This window comes from Aptenodytes patagonicus, chromosome 7 (assembly GCF_965638725.1).
Source record: "Aptenodytes patagonicus chromosome 7, bAptPat1.pri.cur, whole genome shotgun sequence".
Taxonomy (NCBI): domain Eukaryota; kingdom Metazoa; phylum Chordata; class Aves; order Sphenisciformes; family Spheniscidae; genus Aptenodytes; species Aptenodytes patagonicus.
In genome coordinates, this window is record NC_134955.1 from 21,271,718 (window position 1) to 21,287,183 (window position 15,466).

Sequence of the window (15,466 nt, forward strand, 5' to 3'; positions counted from 1 at the left end):
GCACGAGGCGCTCGATCCCGCTGTCGCGGCCACCCCTGTGCGCGAGGGGCAGGCGCGGAGCACGCCGATTGGCCGTTCCCCGGTTGTCTCGGTGACCGGCGCGCGCAGCTCGGGGTGGGGGGGACAGAGCAAGGTGGCCCCTCCCCCCTGCTCCCCACAACGGTAGCGGCGCGGCCGCCGGACCCGGCCTCCTGACCCCGGCCCGGCCCGTTAGATCTCCTCGGGCCCCGCTTCCCCTTCCTGGCGGGCTCAGCCCTGCCCCCGCCGCCTCCGGGCGCCCCTCTGTGCCTGCCGCTGAGGGCTCGGCCCCCCACCTGCCGCTCCCCGTCGGCCGCCGCTCAAGCCTGAGGAGCATTTAACGGGGGAGGTTCAAGCCACGGCGGGGGCTCGACCGGGGTGGGGGGCTGAGCCGGAGGTGAGCACTGAGGACAGAGGGAGGGAGCTGGCCGGGGCAGGGCGTGGGTCACCATCACGGCGTGCTGTGCGGTGGAGCTGCCTTCGTTGCGTCTTTGGTTATACGGTGTTTGATTGAGCTGGTACTTCCTCAGGGCTGGCCATGCAAAGGCTTCGTAACGTGCCGGTGTCATTCACTCCCGTGACTTGCCACGAAAACGTGGGAAATCTCTGTGCTGTACAAAGTGGATTACAGCAATCAACAATATATTTATTTAAACTCTGCTTCTTATGGAAAGTTACTGAGTTACTTAGTTATCATGTGTGAGGGCTGATTCATGCGTATATGGTAAACTGGTCTCTCTTGGCTCAGGAGAAAATCATACCTGAACAGAAAGGTAAGCTACAAGAAGAAAAATAATTTCCACATGCAGTGCTTCAAAGTTGAGTTTCATTGTTAGTTTTGGCGGTGGAAAGACGTTCCCCTGTTACCAGAAACGTCAGCACTTGCCTTCCGGTCCTTTGCAGCACGTGAGGAGTGTCAGAGCAGTGATGTCACAGACAGCTGGAAGGAGCCACAGCTTTCCTGGCCCTCCTGCAGCTGGAGGAGATGAGAATGTTGCCTAATATGTAACATTGCCTTGTCATAAATGAGCAGTAAAGGAATAAATCACCTTTAAGCTTTGAACTACCTTTGCACTTCCCTGATTTTTTTCCTCCTTTGGCTGTTCTCCCTTGACGGTCTTTACTGTATATAAGAGAAGCTTGTGGGCTCTTTTAATAATAGCTGCCATTATTGTGGCGATCGTTGTTAAAGCTGGGGATTGCTGGGTTGCGAGGGACTTCCTGGTACGCTCCTTCCCTCATCCCTCCCCAAACTATTTCACCACATGGGCTGCTCCCTTATTTTGTCTGTACACTTCACTTTGGCACTTCAGTGCTGGAAAACCCCCAAAGAGCCCAGGGATGTTCTGAGAAGTGGCAGGAAAGCTCCAAAACTGGCTTCAGAACTGCTTTGTGCTGGCAAAGCAGCTTTAGCACAACCAAAACTATCATAACTGAGGCATACCAGACCCTGGTTTAGAAGAAGAGTGATGTATGGGTTAGGGATGCCAAACTGGAACAGAAGAGACACAGATTCTCTTTTCTCCCCTTTGTACTTCAGCTCTTCATTTACGAAATCCCTTAATCCGAGCACAGATTAGGATGCTAGAGAGGGGACATGCAGTGGCTGCTGAAGATGGCAACACAGGGCTGCGGAGAAGCCCTTTCTCTTGCAGATCCCTGCTGAACTACCTGACAACATCACTGATGTTGAACAGCTAAATACCGAAAAACAGTTCTACAGACGGAAAGCTCATTCTGCAACAAACGCTGATGATGTCTCTACGTGTGGGAAGAAGTGGTGAAAATACCAGAAAAATTTGCCTTTCAAACTGGCCCTTCTGTTTCCAAGTGCTCGAGGTTCCCACTACTTTGTCATAGCATGAGTAACAGGACTTTTTTTTTTCCCTAATTAGAGTTATTTGACTGATTTTTTTCTAGATTGCTATTAGTGTGGAAAGAGAAGGCAGAAAAGTCAGAGAAATAGAAGACTTGTTTTTCCTGGGTAGAGAGAATTCTATCCACTTTTACGAGACGAGAAAACTCCAACTTGTTGATACTGGCCATTTCACTGACATTTCTTCATACCAAGTCATAAGCTTTGCTTTAAAACCTCAAATAATCTCTTTCAAAGCCTCAGAGAATTTAGAAGGAGATAGGAAAATTATGGCTCTATTTGTTTTATATCCTTTTGATTACAACACACCCTTTCGTAGTGTCAGTCTAGCTTGGGTTTCAGTCCTGTTATGACTTCCATTTTGATAAGTATCCTGGATTCATATGAAGCCCAAATACATATTTCATTTAGACTTTTGTTCTGCTCATTACATCATTTATTGTTTTAACACTTTATTAGTAGTTAGTAACTCATTGTAATTTATTGTTGAGTTTACAAAAAGGGTGTAACTCACTTGAAAACTGTTTGGAGTGTTTTACAACAAACATGGTCTATCTTCTGGGGAGCCACAAGCATGTACAGTGCAATAAAGGCAAGAACAAAGCAGTAGAGGAACTCATGATGGAAATAAAGGTGAGTAATCATAAGGGCTTGCAGGTTTAGTTGATATGAAGGCATATCGATATGTTACTTGCCAAAATTATTTTTCTTTCATTATTCCCAGAAAGTAAATGTTGTTTATGGAATTCATTATTGGTTAAGATGACTTTCATCTTTAAATTGTGGGTAATAGTTCTTTCAGCCATGTTATCCTGCCATTGTGCATTTCAAATGTGGTTGATTTGAATGTGCAGGAAGCCATGCGGCAGCAGTGGCATGAACTTGGTCTTATTGAAAGCCTAGGCAGCAATGCCAAAGACGAATGGTCTGAAGGCATGATGCAAAACCCAGTAGAGTATGTGGAAAGGCAGGTACTGGTTTCACTAAACATGAAAATAAGTAATTTTCTGCTCTTTCCCAAGAACTTACCTGGTTTGGCTCAAAGCATGCAGGAGGAGCAATGTTATACTGCTCTTGTTCATGCTGTATATTTTAAATGGATAAACAGAGAGAGGTTCTCATTCTAGAGCTACTAAGATGGTACTTTTCATAAGTTTTAAGTCAAAACTTAATCAGAAAAAAAGAAAACAAACCTATTTCTCCTACTTGTATATGTGATTTTTTTTCTGCACCTGAGGAGGAATCTATTACGCTTAGATAATGCATATAGTCAAATTCAACAAAACTAAGGCTTTTGCTAACATCAGAACGTATTGAAACCTAAAAGGCATCAGAAAAAACTCAAAGAAGGGAATTAAGTACTGAATTATTGGCTCAAGTGCTCCAAGACTGAATGGTTAAAATACTGGACTCAGACCTGAGAAACCTGATTATGTTCTCAGCAGCAGCTGACCCCTGTTTTCGTTTCTTGTGCACTAGAAGCACCTTGTTGATAGGTAACAATGCAATATCCTACCCAATGCATTAGTCAATCAACCAGCCGTCTTCTAAGTAACAGAAAAAGGCAAGCATGTCTTCATGTTCCTGATGTCAGATTTTACATCATAGCGACCAAGCTGCATTAGCACACTTTTTTTTGTAGACAGCAGACATGGGTTCTGTATTTATGTTCAATTTCTGATTCCATCTAATAGGTTAATCTACTGTAGCATCTAATAAATGAGACCCATTAAGAGAATAATTCTTCAGCTGCCTGTATCCCCTGGATAACCTAGCTTTAAAGCCTGTGAAGGAAGTAACAGTGATAGAAGTAGGGTTAGGGCACAGACAAAACACATAGTGACTGATTATGCTGTAAGCAAGGTACAATCTGGACTAAGATCCCCTCTTCTGGGGTGAGCAGAGGCTTGAAAGTTAGTATGACCTCTGCTGTAAGTATGGAGGGAGACAAAACTACTCGTCACAGAAATCTCCTTCCCCTCAGACAGTAAATCATAGAATCATTGAGGTTGGAAAAGACCTCTAAGATCATCGAGTCCAACTGTCAACCCAACACCACCGTGCCCACTAAACCATGTCCCTAAGCGCCTCATCTACACGTCTTTTAAATACCTCCAGGGATGGGGACTCCACCACTTCCCTGGGCAGCCTGTTCCAATGTTTCACCACTCTTTCAGTAAAGAAATTTTTCCTCATGTCCAATCTAAACCTCCCCTGGCGCAACTTGAGGCCATTTCCTCTCGTCCTATCACTTGTTACTTGGGAGAAAAGACCAACACCCACCTCGCTACAACCTCCTTTCAGGTAGTTGTAGAGAGCGATGAGGTCTCCCCTCAGCCTCCTTTTCTCCAGGCTAAACAGTCCCAGTTCCCTCAGCCGCTCCTCATAAGACTTGTTCTCCAGACCCCTCACCAGCCTCGTTGCCCTTCTCTGGACACGCTCCAGCACCTCGACGTCCTTCTTGTAGTGAGGGGCCCAAAACTGAACACAGTATTTGAGGTGCGGCCTCACCAGTGCCGAGTACAGGGGCACGATCACTTCCCTACTCCTGCTGGGCACACTATTTCTGATACAGGCCAGGATGCCATTGGCCTTCTTGGCCGCCTGGGCACACTGCCGGCTCATGTTCAGCCGGCTGTCGACCAACACCCCCAGGTCCTTCTCTGCTGGGCAGCTTTCCAGCCACTCTTCCCCAAGCCTGTAGCGCTGCATGGGGTTGTTGTGGCCAAAGTGCAGGACCCGGCACTTGTCCTTGTTGAACCTCATACAGTTGGCCTGGGCCCATCGATCCAGCCTGTCCAGGTCCCTCTGCAGAGCCTTCCTACCCTCGAGCAGATCAACACTCCTGCCCAGCTTGGTGTCGTCTGCAAACTTACTGAGGGTGCACTCAATCCCCTCATCCAGATCATCAATAAAGATATTAAACAAGATCAGCCCCAAAACTGAGCCCTGGGGAACACCGCTCGTGACCGGCCGCCAACTGGATGTAACTCCATTCACCACAACTCTCTGGGCCCGGCCATCCAGCCAGTTTTTTACCCAGCAAAGAGTACACCTGTCTAAGCCGTGAGCCGCCAGCTTCTCTAGGAGAATGCTGTGGGAGACAGTGTCAAAGGCCTTACTGAAGTCCAGGTAGACCACATCCACAGCCTCTCCCTCATCCACTAGGCAGGTCACCTTGTCATAGAAGGAGATCAGGTTGGTCAAGCAGGACCTGCCTTTCATGAATCCGTGCTGGCTAGGCCGGATCCCCTGGTTGTCCCGCTCATGCCTTGTGAGCGCCCTCAAGATGAACCGCTCCATAATCTTCCCCGGCACCGAGGTCAGGCTGACAGGCCTGTAGTTCCCCGGATCCTCCTTCCGGCCCTTCTTGTGGATGGGCATCACATTGGCAAGCCTAAAAAACTTTTTTCATTTGTAATTTACCTTTCCCTCAACCCCATACCATGACCAGGTAATTATTACTTCAATGGCTGAACAGAATATAATGGTCAGCGAGTCCACTACTTCCTTTGAAGTAATGGAGACACTTCTTCACCAAGTCTTGATTGAGATTTCTACTTTTCACTGGTTCTGAATGCAGTCTTAATCACATATTCAATCAGGAGAGGGCATATGTCTCTTTTCTATGACAGTATAACATGAACCATTTGTTAATTTATTAATTTGTGTGATTTACTAAAGCTTCTTAGAATATTTTTTTCCCAGTTTTCTGTAATACTTGTATATTTGCAGCAAAGGGAATTGCAGTTGGATGGATGCATGATTTTATTCACCCCAATTGCATTGGTGCAGTAGAAATTGCTTATTGCTCACAAAAGAGCTAAGTCTAGAATTCTGACTCATAAAGCACTTAATTTTCTTTCACAAGTCTTTCTTGCTATTATACCAAGCAGCAGCAGATTTTACTGGCAAGATCAAATGCCAGCTAAGGCCGGATCTGCCACATGGCACAGAGAGAATGACACTTTTGTAGAAGGATGCAGATACTTATTTCAGCTGAAAAGCTTTCAGACTTCTTCATAGCAGTTGTTGATAAACATTCTTTACGGACCAATAAAAGGTTGCTGTTGAATTTGTGAATCCCATTTCTGAAACTAGGCTGAGGCCAGAGACTTTGACACAGGAACTGTGCAGTCGTTGCAAGTGTGGGTGAGAGTTCAGGGCTGTCCTTGAGTCCCTCAGCCTCTTGGCTCATCTCCTCGGTGTACTGCTCACAGGGGAGCATTGTGCAATAGCAAAATGCTCTCAGTATAGTTCTGCGTGCAAGTTGCACTTGGAGCAGGGAGCCTGGTTTCATTTTTCAATTCCTTGGTTCTACGTCTGGTAAGACCCTTGATGAATTTTAAGCAAATGTTAATGCTGCTGTTTCTTATTCCCTGCATTAACAGCCAAAAAAATGCTACTCTGAAAGCCAGGGATTATGAAGGTTTGAAGTTGTGTTAGCCACCTAGGCAAGATACAGCTGTAAGAGAGAGGCTGTGCAGCTGTCTCCCCCTTCCTCTTGCTCAGTGATACAAGGGTAGTGGGATCGTGGCAGACAACATTCTCCTAGATCTGTGTCTCCAGCAACAATACTGCATGGAAAAATAGACAATAAGCAGCCTAGGGAGAATAGGGGAGCGGAGTATTTCACCCAAAGCCCCCTTTGCTGATCCCTTACTAAGAGAATTTGCAATGCCTTCTGTGCTTTGATCCTAAGAGAGAGAATTTCAGGACTAAATTTGAGATGGTCATAGGTTGTTTTATTTTCCTTCTGTGTTTGTTTCATTCCCAGCACAAAATACCAGCAAAAAACCAAGGTACAATTTTGGCCCCTGAAGTATACCTGCCAGAGCACACAGGGTTAACAAGGGCTAAAGATGAGGGATTTACACTAGGCACTGACTTGGTATTTATATGTCTCCTGTGAATGCAAGGGAAGTGTTACACCAGAAAGCAGCCCTACTGAAAGGATAATATGCTCATTCATTTGCTATGTTAGTCTAAGATAACCACAAAGACCTAGAGCTTCTACAGTGCCAGGTACTCCAAGCAGTATGCTAAGATAACATTACCTGGCTCAAGTCCCAGAGAATGACTTTTCTTGGAGTCAGACTGACCAAACCTTTATTATATTACAAGTTACTCAATTTTGTACTCTGTACCAATTTCATCTCATTGAAGAAACCCAGCTGGGGAACTTTCTCAGGACCTCAGAGAGATTTAAAAATCCAGTAGGAATTAGCTAAATATTCTCTTATTTCTTTTAAAAACTCCAGCTTTGAAACTCCTGGTTGCATGGGGTACTGTGGTACAGTAACATCTTCAGACGTAGCTGCAACCCACAGAACAATACACCATGAGGTGAGTATCACTTTTAATACAGTCCCAGTTTAGTGATCTCTCCCATGAATTCAGGCCCTTCAACATCTGTTTTACTTTTGAACGAGTGTCAAACTCTTCTACAAACCTATCCCAGCTCCCCCTGATCCCCAGCAGAGTTCAAGAGTGCAGCCATGCAGCCTTTGTCAAACGAGATTCTTGAAGCAACCTCCCTTCCCAGCCTGGGGACTGTGCAGAAATCCCCTCGCAAGGGAGTCCTCCCAAGCTATGCTCAAAGAAGAAAACAGTTGCTATAGTAACAGTTCCCTACCTGCACTGAATCAGCTCTCTCTTCCCTCTTAATCTTCTCTGGTTTTATTAGTTCTGGGAGAGAAGGAGCTGGTTCATCTTGAGGGCGCTCACAAGGCATGAGCGGGACAACCAGGGGATCAGGCCCAGCCAGCATGGATTCATGAAAGGCAGGTCCTGCTTGACCAACCTGATCTCCTTCTATGACCAGGTGACCTGCCTAGTGGATGAGGGAAAGGCTGTGGATGTGGTCTACCTGGACTTCAGTAAGGCCTTTGACACTGTCTCCCACAGCATTCTCCTAGAGAAGCTGGCGGCTCACGGCTTAGACAGGTGTACTCTGCGCTGGGTAAAAAACTGGTTGGACGGCCGGGCCCAGAGAGTTGTGGTGAACGGAGTTAAATCCAGTTGGCGGCCGGTCACGAGCGGTGTTCCCCAGGGCTCAGTTTTGGGGCCGGTCTTGTTCAATATCTTTATCGATGATCTGGATGAGGGGATTGAGTGCACCCTCAGTAAGTTTGCAGATGACACCAAGTTGGGCGGGAGTGTTGATCTGCTCGAGGGTAGGAAGGCTCTGCAGAGGGACCTGGACAGGCTGGATCGATTGGCCGAGACCAATTGTATGAGGTTCAACAAGGACAAGTGCCGGGTCCTGCATTTCGGCCACAACAACCCCATGCAGCGGTACAGGCTTGGGGAAGAGTGGCTGGAAAGCTGCCTGGCGGAAAAGGACCTGGGGGTGCTGGTTGACAGCCAGCTGAACATGAGCTGGCAGTGTGCCCAGGCGGCCAAGAAGGCCAATGGCATCCTGGCCTGTATCAGAAATAGTGTGGCCAGCAGGAGTAGGGAAGTGATCGTGCCCCTGTACTCGGCACTGGTGAGGCCGCACCTCGAATACTGTGTTCAGTTTTGGGCCCCTCACTACAAGAAGGACGTCGAGGTGCTGGAGCGTGTCCAGAGAAGGGCAATGAAGCTGGTGAGGGGTCTGGAGAACAAGTCTTATGAGGAGCGGCTGAGGGAACTGGGACTGTTTAGCCTGGAGAAAAGGAGGCTGAGGGGAGACCTCATCGCTCTCTACAACTACCTGAAAGGAGGTTGTAGCGAGGTGGGTGTCCATCTCTTCTCCCAAGTAACAAGCGATAGGACGAGAGGAAATGGCCTCAAGTTGCGGCAGGGGAGGTTTAGATTGGATGTAAGGAAAAATTTCTTTACTGAAAGAGTGGTGAAACATTGGAACAGGCTGTCCAGGGAAGTGGTGGAGTCCCCATCCCTGGAGGTATTTAAAAGACGAGTAGATGAGGCACTTAGGGACATGGTTTAGTGGGTGGTGGTGTTGGGTCGACGGTTGGACTCGATGATCTTAGAGGTCTTTTCCAACCTCAATGATTCTATGATTCTATTCAGGTCAGGGCTGCGCTATGTTCTGTGGGCTGGAGGAGCGCGTGGAAGGCACCGGGGGGTCCTCACCCATTATGTGGTCCTTGCTTGCTCACTTTGCCTGCTGGAGGATGTTCTGCATGAGGGTTGCCACCACTGTCGTTTTGTGACAGAGCCACCCAAGGCGCAGAGGAACAGGCTCTTTGCTTCCCCTTCTTGCCCCCGGCTTGCGGCAGAGCCCTACTGCTATCTTGTCCAAGAGCAGACCTGCCACTGGTCCGTAGGCTCACTTGCACATCCTTTGCAGCCTCACTGGGATAGATTTCAGCCTGCTAGTGGAAAAAGAAACTGGATAGTCTCTTTTCTGTGATACCACATTTTTGCAACTCTTCCTAGGGTTAAAAGTGACCACAACAATCACTGAAAACACTCAGAAAGTTCTAAACTGTGCTAAATCGCATCTTTTCCAATATGTCTACTGTGGCCAGGCCGTGGACTAACAGTTTTCTGCGTTATGAATTCCACTGTGGAAGTATATAGCTGGGAGCTAAAGAAACATGCTCTAAGGAAGAACATGCCAGACACACCTCTAGCTGTTTCAAGTGTGCAACACAGGCAAATCACCTGCACAAGCTGGGGCATGTTCCCCTGATACCAAGTGGACTAGTATGAGGTGGGTATGATGTGGTGACTAGGGAGGAGGAAAAAAAGCCACAGAATTAATTACGATGGATGTAATAATGGTCACTAACAAAAGGCTGCAGAGAATCATGTAGGAAAAAGCTGGTAATGCACTGTAACGAGGCATCAGACACTGTCACTGCTTGTGTTAAATGCTCAGAGCCTGTACGCAGTGAAAAGCACGAGAGCATTCACTGGACACTTGCATGGACAGAGCAGGAGCAAAGCCGATTAGAAGACTTCCTTATGTTCATGTACCTGCCCTTAACATGATAGTAAATGCTCTATATTGAAATACAACACAACAAAGAGATCCAAGAGCATACCCACATCAATGTTGCTTGAACAACAGCCAGTAGTAAAATAAAAACATGCATACATTTCTAAAACATTTCAAAATCTATTATTGACCCAAATAATGAGGTAGATCACAGACTAATCTTAAAATGACTTGGACTTCTAAAATATCTTTTTTTTCTTCTCCCCTTTTGCTCATTATGCAACAATTTGCTATGCTAAGCATGCATAGCAATGGACTAATACCAAGCTGAAATAACCGATTCATGATGGAACTTGCAACTCCAGTACTGCTGGTTATTCAAGCACGCTGCAGTTTTTTCCTATGTTTGGATGTAAAAGGGTGGATTCCAGGTATGGATTCCAGACACTGTAGTTTCGACTCGGGCACTGATTGTACATAAGTAATTGACATAGTTTTTATGGCATCCTGGCAGAGTTTATCATTTAAGCCAAAGAATGGTTTCTAGCTGGTTATTCCACGTGGGCCGTTAGACCTCTATCATGGGCACAATCAGAGTAAGGAGGTGGCAGGGAGAAGTTTCCAAATCTTTGGGAAGCCAAGCCTGCAGCGATGGCAGCAATGGGACTCTGTTGGTGGAGCCTAAGGCAAGATACGTGTTCTAGGCAATAGCTTCAGCTATTCACCTCACTCAGACACATTTGTTCCTTCCCAGTAATAACAACTAGCAGCCTGAGGTTAAAGAAAGGTCATTAAGTTAGAAAATGTTTCCAAATATGCAGCAGCATGATTATTCATGGGGAACTGCCTGCCAAAGAAGTGGTCACTGGACTTAAAGCATACACGTGCTGAAGAGCAGACAGGGTAAATACAGGATGATCAGCAGAGCAAAGAAGTTAAATCATTTCAGGGAGCTGGCTGTGTTCTTCTTCCTGACGTGTACACACACACACACACACACGTTGATTTTCAAGTGTTCTAGCCTGAAACCTAGAAAACAATAGGTCTTGTCTGTTTTACACAGACACTGAGGATTTCTTAGCCTGTCCGAAGAGTTTTAACTCATCATTTCCATTTATGGGAGGAAACACATCACTCTAAATTTCCTGTGCTGATTTATTTTATTTAAAAAAAAAAAAAATCTCTTCCAAAAGATCAAATAGCATTTGCAAAGTCAGTCCTTTGCCCTAGTATCTTTGACTAACAATACCTGGTTATTGTACACGTCTTTAGACTTTCAATAATCCTTTTATTACCATACTGGCATAAAATGAGTGGAGTGTATTTTTCTGTGAAACACTCCACATCATCCAGACAAATGGCCTTCATTCAGAAACAATCACTGATAATGCCTAGGAGGTGAGGGTAACTTTATATACAGCCAAAGTGATTTTGTGATATATCTAAACTTCAAAGCTGCGGACTGTTTTTTGACCCCAGAATTAAGCTCACTGTTAATTGTTACTGGAATAGTGTTGCACACTATAGAGTTTTTTACTGTGGCATTTTGTAATTAACTAATTTAATCCTACTTTGTTTCCATTTTGACACAGAGGAATAACACAATTACTCATGACAACCAGAAAATGGTCACCAAGCAATTAATCCAGATTAGAAATCCTCTGAAAACAGAATGAAACCCATTGCTTCTTTAACCGGAGCATTTAATGTTGTACTCCATTACAGGTATTTAATAGATTTATGAATTAAATACAATATGCTATCACAAATTTCTCCTTTCCATTCTGATGATAACTTGTGCCAACTGAATTTACAAATCTGGCTTGTTATGTATTAACCAGTCATTTGGGAATCCGATTGAGTAACACAGCAGTTGTTGCAATACCAAGAGTCCCATATAAATCATGCCCGAGTCCTAAGTAAATATTGGTTCAAATATTGATTCACATGAGCGATATGACTGCAGTTTAACAGGTTACAGGTGCCGGCTGAACTACTTTAGAGAGGACCACTCCCTCCATGTTCATTTGAGATTCACATCAAAGTTCTCACTTCACTTTGAATTCATGGGAACAGAGCATTTCCCTTCACTTTTGATATTGACACTCTCCAGATCACAACCTATTTTTGATGCTCTAAAATCAAAGGTATCACATCATGTATAAGTACTATGTTATTCAGTTATTTACACTCCAGATAGATGTAATATCTGGGAAGAGGGGAGTGAAACAAGTTATTTTTTTATAGGGCACTGAAAGCAGGAGGAGAGGGGGACATGCAGGTTTTTTCCTGACATATAGATGTTGTAACAACTGCTACCCAAAAAATCCGGAAGAAGGAATTTGAAGTGAAGGAAACATCCAACGACAAAATGAAAAGCTATCTTCCATCCTTTGGAAAACAGGAGTCCCTCATCAGTTGGAAAAAGCTCAAGGGAAAAAGAGTGCCCCATCCTGTTTGTTTTTACACTAACAAAAGGTATTGTGAGCCACATCTACACTAGCAATCTGCTCTTCTATTGCAATATAGATACCTCCTTTGCTCAGCTTTGAATCTCAATTGTTCTTCTGAGTAGGACGAACACAGATCCTTCTGGATACATGTCACAGTTACAGATCTAAACAAGAATGAGTTTCCCCAAAGACTCCTGGGCACTTCTGTCTTAGCAAGTCCTAAGCCAGCAACTAGAGAAAAGAGTGCGTACGCTCCATTCCAATCAGTCTGAATAAGTGGACTGTGAATAACATAAGCCAGCTGCTCTAAATCTCCAAGTCTTGTGGATATTCACTTTTAAGTGTGGCTCTGTAATTGCTATATTCACTAAGCAAATTGTTAAGAAAAAAGTTTACATCACAGAAATGAAGTTCTTGTTTTGAGTAATTTAAGATAAGTACATTTACATCAAAAGAGCTCAACCTTTTAAATGTAGGAAGCCTGGCATACCTTTATCTCTTAGATTAGCTCATTGCTTTTCTTTTTTAAAGACATAGAAAATAAATCTATGCATTATCTTAGCTTTCAGAGTAACACTTTTCTTAATAATATTTGTAAGAGAATTGGTTGGAATCAAAGCTTAGAGCATCACACCACATGAGACATGACATAAATCATAGAAGTTTGGAAGTAAATAACCAACATCTAACTAGTCACTGAATTCAGAGTAATTAGGATCATAGAATATCCTGAGCTGGAAGGGACCCATGAGGATCATTGAGTCCAACTTCTGACTGCACACAGGGCAACCTAAAAGTTAGACCATATATCTAAGAGCATTGTCCAAATGCTTTTTGAACACCAACAGGCTTGGTGCCATGACCACTTCCCCAGGGAACTTGTTCCAGTGCTTGACCACGCCCACAGTGAAGAACATTTTCCTAATATCCAATTAGCCCAACAAAATATTCTCCAAGTGACATCTTTACTACAATATGCTCTCCACAATGCCATAGCACATGCAGAAAATCACTGTTCTTTGAACTGCTCTCTGCACAGACTCTCCTTGTCATGGACACATCCTATGCGTGCACAACTGAATACCTTTGGCCTGCAGTATCTGCTGTGGTTGAGCCTCCCTATTCTCCATGGAACGAAGGACAGAGCGAATTCAGTTATCTCTCCATTCCTTCAAATTGCCAATAGCTGTGAGACAAAATTCCCACTTGTATCATTCCTCAGCACATTGTGCAATTTTAAACCCTTTCCTTACATATGTAGTTAGCTAGCATATTGCTCTGAATTGTGCAAGAAATTCTTTTGTCCACTGGTTGACAAACTAGGTAGTGTTAAGGACGTTTTTGCTATTGCAATCTAGCTGCTGCGACTGAAACAAACTTCCGTTCATTCCCAACTGGTCTGTAGCCATGTTTTTTTGCCCTACAGAAGCTGCCTTATCTGCCACAGGAATTCAGTTTGCCAGTCCTCCTCAAAACGAGCCCCCTTTTTGGGATAGGATTTGGCCAGATGGAGATCTGCCTCAGCTTCTCTGCAGGCTCTGACAAGGGCCTGGCAAATCTACCCACCCGGAAAGAGCATAGGACCTCCAGCAGCATATGGGACCTCTCTGATGTGACTTCCAGTGGGACATCAGGGATCTCAGCTATGCCCCTCACCAAAGCACAGCATGCCTCACAGTCAGTCATCAGATAATGCACACTGATTCATTGCTGCATCTGGGCAGGAGGATGAGAGTGGCCACAGTACTCGTTCCTCTGCATATTACTGCAGGATCTGCATCCCAGCTGCCTGCGAAAGCTTGTGCTGCCATTTGGAGAAATGCCCACAGCAAATTCAGTGCAGCGAACATCAGCTTGGGGAACCAGAGCTGTGTGGTACCCAGCAGAATAACAGCTACATCAGACATGCTGAACTGACTAATTTAGGAACTAACTTCAAGAAGTGCTGTTCTGGACCCAGTGTGCACCTTTCCCACTCAGAAAAAATTTCTCCTCAGCCACCTTGCAGTTCTCAGTGCAACACTGGAGCAGAGAAAGTATTGTAAGTAAGGTGTGGTCAATTATTGTGTAATTCCCTCTTAGCACTTCTCTCGTGCTGGGTTCAGGGAAAGAGGGGAATTTTGTACCAGTGTCGTAGCCATTACTATATTTAGAGGATTTTCTCCCAGCTTTAGAATACACAATAACATATAAGAGTTAAGACGTGCTTTCTGGGCATGCTTGAGATGGAAAAGTATCAAAATATATCTCTATCTCAGCAACTGGCTCTGCTATGAGAAATAATCCTAGCTCATCAACCATGTAAACCAAAAATTATTATGATTACAGGCCTCCACATTAACAGAAAAAAATCCAACTTAATTCTGACTCCAAGGCACAGTATCTGTAAGGTTACTGTCACTCTGAGGTCTTCAGGAGACTGTCTTACAGAGCATTCGAACAAGAATAAGCTCTTCAAAGCACAAGTAGTTAATTTGTTTTCTTACTCCTGTATCATAGATTTTGCCAGACATTGTTTTGCAAGGCTCTTTGAAACCAGTGTTTCTGCCAAGCAAGGAGCTAGTGGACAAGAAATCCTTTCCTTGGGGAATGGATGAAAAGGCCTACTTAAGCCTTCATAAGAGGTTTCCTTCTTTCACTTGTGCCTGCCAAGGCTATGGCTGTCAAGGCTATTGCTAAAAAAGGTTTTGATTGAATTGATAACTTGCTTAGCAGACTGACAGACAGAGTGTGCAGGATCTTGGTAAGATGCTCCCCATACAGATGTTTTGAAGCGTGCAGCTATACTCTTGTCTTGTGACTTACCATTCCCCTCTTCCTGGAGGTCCACTGTTAAGGACCTGACAGACAAAAACACAGCCACGTAGCATGTCAACAGAAGAGCAGAGCCAGGCCATCTCTTCCCTGTCATTAGCCTGTTTGGCTTGGGACTTTGTGTATTTGTCCTTAGAGGACACCAGTGTCCCCATACCTGCCTGCCAGCTGGTGTTCCCTGGCACAGCCCCAGCGGTCCTGAGGAGGTGGGAGGCAGAGGCTCAGCAGTGATGGCCCCAGCCTGGGTCAGGCCATTCTGGCACTTGTGCATGACCGGTCTGTCAGCGCAGCCCAAGGGACGCTGCCAACGCTGCCTCTTAACTGCCCTTCGAAATCCTTCCTCATGGCTGCATGGCTAACTGCCACAGAAAGACGCTGCTTGGTTAAAGTTCAAACCAAGTTTATAGCCAAAAA